At 40.2% G+C, this 6,487-nt stretch overlaps 1 non-coding gene across 1 annotated transcript; it reads left to right on the forward strand.

The window, feature by feature from the left end:
- Positions 1–6,167: 6,167 nt before the first annotated feature.
- Positions 6,168–6,275, forward strand: LOC112928113 (U6 spliceosomal RNA). The gene has a single exon (XR_003236689.1). It is a non-coding gene; the product is annotated as a U6 spliceosomal RNA (small nuclear RNA).
- The last annotated feature ends 212 nt before the right edge of the window (positions 6,276–6,487 follow it).

Here is a 6,487-nt window from a genome sequence, read left to right on the forward strand (position 1 = left end):
AATAACAAATCCTGTAGTGTTTGGCTTGATTTAGGTAATAAGAAAAGGTCTCAATGAAGGAGAGTCTCTGTATTGGCAGAATTAATATTGTGAAAATGTCAATGCTACCCAGGGCAATTTACACGTTTAATGCAATCCCTATCAAAATACCATGGACTTTCTTCAGAGAGTTGGAACAAATTATTTTAAGATTTGTGTGGAATCAGAAAAAACCCTGAATAGCCAGGGGAATTTTAAAAAAGAAAACCGTAGCTGGGGGCATCACAATGCCAGATTTCAGGTTGTACTACAAAGCTGTGGTCATCAAGACAGTGTGGTACTGGCACAAAAACAGACACATACATCAATGGAACAGAATAGAGAACCCAGAAGTGGACCTTCAACTCTATGGCCAACTAATATTCGACAAAGGAGGAAAGACTATCCACTGGAAAAAAGACAGTCTCTTCAACAAATGGTGCTGGGAAAATTGGACATCCACACGCAGAAGAATGAAACTAGACCACTCTCTTGCACCATACACAAAGATAAACTCAAAATGGATGAAAGATCTAAATGTGAGATGACAAGATTCCACCAAAATCCTAGAGGAGAACACAGGCAACATCCTTTTTGAACTTGACCACAGCAACTTCTTGCAAGATACATCCATGAAGGCAAGAGAAACAAAAGCAAAAATGAACCATTAGGACTTCATCAAGATAAGAAGCTTCTGCACAGCAAAAGATACTGTCAACAAAACTCAAAGACAACCTACAGAATGGGAGAAGATATTTGCAAATGACGTATCAGATAAAGGGCTAGTTTCCAAGATCTATAAAGAACTTATTAAACTCAACACCAAAGAAACAAACAATCCAATCATGAAATGGGCAAAAGACATGAACAGAAATCTCACAGAGGAAGACATGGACATGGCCAACAAGCGCATGAGAAAATGCTCCGCATCACTTGCCATCAGGGAAATACAAATCAAAACCACAATGAGATCTAAAACAAAATAAGGACTTAGTCTTAAGAATATTGGAACGGGGAGGGTGAGAGCCCACCAAACAAGGTGACAGCTAAATGTGTTCCAAGAACTGAAAGGTACAGAATGCACAGAGTGTGGAGGAGAAGGAAAGAACAATTCATGATGGACAGAGGGTCTGAGTTAGCAGAGAATTTTTAGTCATGGGAAGAGGTTGGATTGAACTTAAATGCAATGCAAAGTCACAGAAAGTCTTTAAGTAGGGGGAGATACGCTCAGACTTATATTTTGCAAAGCATGAGTATTTTTATTTGAATTTCCCGTATGCCTGATATATATTGATATATAACTTGGGAAATCTTGACAAAACCGTACTTTTTTAAAAAGATTTATTTATGTTAGAGAGAGAGTGAGCATGAGTGGGAGATGGGGTAGAGGGAGAGGGAGAGAGAATCTCAAGCAGAAGCCCCACTGAGCACTGAGCCCATTGTGGGGCTCAGTCTCACAACCCTCATATCATGACCTGAGCTGAAACCAAGAGTTGGGCACTTAACCAACTGAGCCAGCCAGGCACCCCAAAACCATACTATTCTAAGTTCACAAATTTCAAATATTTTTTTCTTTCATATCACTCATTTTCACATATTTTTGAGTGTCTATGATACGCTATATAATAACTATGGATATGCAGGAAAGATAGGTCCTCATTATTTAGGGTGGAAGACCACACAAGAATGGAAAAATCTTCACACGTGTGATGCACGCTCCCCAGCCTGAGGTTCGGAGACTCTAGGAGTGTGAAGAGAAACAAGTCCTTGAACCTGTGGGTCAAGAGAGCTGCCCTTGGAGAGGTTGCTCTATGCCTTCCCCACCTCCCGCTCCCCCCGCTACCCCTTCCCTGATTCTGTCGGCATATTTCAGTACTTTGGTGCTTGGATGCATGGCTACATAAGCCTATTAATTTTTAAACTTTTTGAAAAAGATTTTATTTATTTATTCATGAGAGACACAGAGAGAGAGGCAGAGACACAGGCAGAGGGAGGAGAAGAAGGCTCCATGCAGGAAGCCCGATGTGGGACTCGATCCTGGAAGTCTGGGATCACACCCTGAGTCCAAGGCAGATGCTCAACCACTGAGCCACCCAGGCTTTCCCTAAGTCCATTTAAATAAGACAGAAGTTATCATGAATTTTGCTTTTTGTGTGCGTGGGGTGAAAGACAGAGTAGGTTCAGAGGAACAAAAGTCCTAGGCTTGCAGGAAGACCAACCCTAGCTTTGCAGCTTGATCAAGCCATGAGAGTCTTGGCAACAAACCAGTGCCTAACTTCACCAACACTGTTTAGAAATTTTCTAGAAGTGGCACCATCATCGCTAGTAGTAGACACAGTGAATCAAAGCTGTCCACATTAAAAATTATTGAATTAAGTAGTATAAAAGAGTGAAAGTGAGCAGATTTTAAAAGGGAACCGATGGAATATAACTCAGCCATTAGAAATGACAAATACCCACCATTTGCTTCGATGTGGATGGAACTGGAGGGTATTATGCTGAGTGAAGTAAGTCAATTGAAGAAGGACAAACATTAGATGGTCTCATTCGTATGGGGAATATAAAAAATAGTGAAAGGGAATATAGGGAAAATGAGAAAAAAAATGAGTGGGAAATATCAGAAAAGGAGACAGAACATGAGAGACTCCTAACTCTGGGAAATGAACTAGGGGTGGTGGAAAGGGAGGTGGGTGGGGGGTGGTGGGGGTGACTGGGTGACCGGCACTGAGGGGGGCATTGATGGGATGAGCACTGCGTGTTATGCTATATGTTGGCAAATTGAACTCCAATAAAAAAACTTAAAAAATTAAAAAAATTTAAAAAAAGGGAACGGAGAAGGAACACAGCTCTTAAGGGGATTTTTGGTGTTACTTCTGATGACTTAGAATCTCTTTCTGTTACGTCAACTAGAAAACAGCTTTCTAAAAAGCTGATGGATGGGCTTCCTGCTATCATAGAGCAAAACATATGTGCCTAGAGCATAAAGACTTATTTTCACCTTTATTCTTATCTTGGTAAAACAGTCCACTGACTGTATCAGCCTCTGTCTGGCTGGGGTTTAGTGCTGCTGTAGTCGGCGTTAGAGCCGGAGAGAGCGAGCCGGGCACCGGGTACTCTAACTGCTGCAGGCAGAAGCCATTATCTTCACCCCATGAAAAATTGCCTGATTTCTTCTCTTGATAAAACTAGACATGAGTTTAAAAACATTACTTAGAAACATAAACCTCAAATACCTAAGTCCTTACTTCTCTTCCTTTATCACTCACCGAAGCCTTTGAGAATTGAGGTGGGGGGTGGGGGGAGGTAACTACTTGTAATGAAATGCACTTAAAGAGGGGAAAATGTAAGGTTTCATTTTTTGACGCACAGCTGATAGAACCATTATCTCTGGAGGGCTTATTCAATCAGGAGCCTGAGATGCTGAAGCAAGCAGAGAGTACGAGGTGTGAAAAGGCTTTTGTGGAGGCATCCAAGCAAACTGCCAGCCAGGTCCTCTGTGGGCTCCCCTTGCCTGTGGCCCTGCTGGGGCATGCACGTCTGTAGGGACATGGGGTGTTCTCTCTTCTGGGGGGACCATTCTCTGAACGTCCCCTAAGTTTGGCCTGTATACCTTTGGCAGAGCACTGATGCTGTCTGTTCTCTGTCCCTGAGCCACCTTCCCTGCGCTGTTCCCATTCTCACATCCTTTACATAGACCCACTGCTCCATCATCCCAAACCCTGCACTGTCCTGCACACCCTCTTGTGCTTGTCTCCTCCTATGCCTTTGTTCCTGATGTTCTAATCACACTTAATGAGCCCTTTCAGACTTCACCTTTTCTCATTCTCCTTAACTCTATTCAGATCGTGACTGCCTATTTTCTGCCTCCATCCCCTGGTTTTGCATTTTCACCTTCCTCTCTTATTCTAGTTGTGTCTCTATCTTCTCTTCCCTTTAGACTGTGAGTTTCTTGGGAACATTGAATCATGTCATCATGGCATCTCTCCGAAACTTGCATATCTGAAGGATATTTATTAAGCATAATTCTAATTGCATTGTTCTAGGTGCCAGGGAGACAAATAGAACAGAAAACACATAGTCTCCATTCTCATGGAATTTGGTGGGAGAATGACAATAAACAGGAATCATAGACAAACAAAATAATTATGATTGTGATTCAAGTTATAAAGCAAACAGGATAATGCAGTAAAAGAGTCTCTGAGGGAGGGAGATATTTCATTAGTTGGGTGTTAGAGCAGGTAAAAAAAAAATTTGCCATTTTGGGGATTGGCAGAGGGTAGGCCAAGCTGAACATTCTGGAGAGTAGGATCGACAAAATCCTGTAGCAGGAGAAGCTTGGCATATTCTAGGGTTGATTTGAAGTCATTTTATGGTAAGGAAGAAAGAGGTAGGAGATGGAATTGGACAGATGGACAGGAGCCACATCACTCAGGACCAGGAGTTTGGGTTCTATTTTAATGCAGTGGGAAGCCACTGGAGAGTTTTAAGCAGGGATGGGGTATATTTTTTTAATTTATATATTTCAAAGTTAATATATATAGTTGTTGAATTCAACTCTCTATTTCAAGACCAGGCCTTATTTGGTCTAAATTAATATTGATGGCTTTTGGTTTTTTATGGGGAGCAGTTGCAAGAACTCAGTGTGTAAGACTAGAAAACCATTAAAAAGAATGCCTAATTCAAATTTTTCATGTTCATTGTCCTGGTCAGGTAGTTTTAATTGTCTCATTTCTACTCATCTATGGAAAAGTTTTTGCTAAACACACTTTTAGTATAAATAAAACCCTGGGGGATGGGGTAGTATGTGTTTGCGTGAGTATGGTACCCCTTCCAGTGAACTCTGAGATCAAATATTTAAAAATTAGTGCAATAACTTGTCCTTAAAATTAAAATCTCTTCCCTTCACCTTCTCTCTGCATCTAGTATTATCCTTCATACATGCGAGAAATCCTCCTTACTGTTCCTAAGCAAGAATGCGCACCTTTGGGAGAGTGATTAATTTAACTCGTAACAGATTTCTTTGGGGGTAGGAGAATCTTTGTCAATCTTCTTTCCAGTCAGAATGCGTAATTGAAGTGGTACTGGGTTTCCATTGAGCAGGTACAAAGAGGGGACAAGAAATGTGATGGGAGTAGCAACTTGTAAACCCAAGTGGTAGAGAGGCTGAAGAAGAGACTTTAAATGTTTAAAGAGATTCAGTTCTAATGCTCCTATAAAACTTTCCTGGTAATAATTCAACTTGGAATAATGTAGCAAGTTTTTATTGGTAGCCACCTATTTGTAGCTGAAAAGCCTGGAAATAGTTTCACACAATGAAACCCAGCTATAAGGCAAACTGACATAAACCAACTGTTCCTGGTAGATGCGCCTACTCTTCACAAGCAGAATGGGGTCTGCAATAGTGGGAGGCTGGTCCAGCTCTAATTTTATTCTCTTATCGGTGCTCATCCTTCCTAGCTTGGATTTAGAGTATATGTTTCCATTAACTTAAACACACAACCACTCCAGTAGGGAATTCTAGGTTCCAGGTCCATCGGGAGAAAGCAAACTTTAACAACTGTGGTGGGTAGTATACTTTATCGCACAGTTTCTAACGTTTTTGAGAATAGTTTTTGGAATAATAATAGCTGTAAGAGGTGAAACTATTATATATACATATTAATAGCCTTTAAGCTTTTTTTTTTTTAATGAAGTAATCCAGTAAAATTGACTTCCACCCAATCCCCACTATCCTCACTTTATTGGCAACATTTCATCTGTGGGTTGTTGTTGAGACATTTTTACTGTTTACCAGATGGGGTAAGATTTTACATAACTTAAAACATCTGCTCTCATTGCAGTCCAATATGATCATCTATTTATATTTTTGAATTATATTATTCATTTCCTTTTAAATGATCATGAAACTGTTCGCAGAAGGACAAGTTTACATGATATTTGCCAAAGACACTTAACTTTTCTCTTTCTTTTCTTTTTTTTTTTAAATCTGATATTAGGATAAGCCATATTGTGAGCTATGAATGTAGTGAAATATTTAGATGTATCTTCACTTTGGAAATATTTGATTTCATAATTAACTGTTGTGAATGTCACCTCTACTTTCCTCTGTACACCTTCATATAATCATTTCAATATAAATATAAAATATAGTGCTCACTTTGGCAGCACATATACTAAAATTGGGAACGATACAGAGAAGATTAGCATGGCCCCTGTGCAAGGATGCCACACAAATTCGTGAAGCATTCCATATTTTTTTTCATTCATATGGGGAATATAAGAAACAGTGAAAGGGATTATAAGGGAAAGGAGGGGAACTGAGTGGGAAAAATTAGAGAGGGAGACAAATCCCATGAGAGACTCCTAACTCTGGGAAATGAACAAAGGGTTGCAGAAGGGGAGGTGGGTGGTGGGGTTGGGGTAACTGGGTGTTACATGTTGGCAAATCGAACTTCAATTAAAACAAATG

The sequence above is a fragment of the Vulpes vulpes genome, chromosome 6, assembly GCF_048418805.1.
Source record: "Vulpes vulpes isolate BD-2025 chromosome 6, VulVul3, whole genome shotgun sequence".
Lineage (NCBI taxonomy): Eukaryota > Metazoa > Chordata > Mammalia > Carnivora > Canidae > Vulpes > Vulpes vulpes.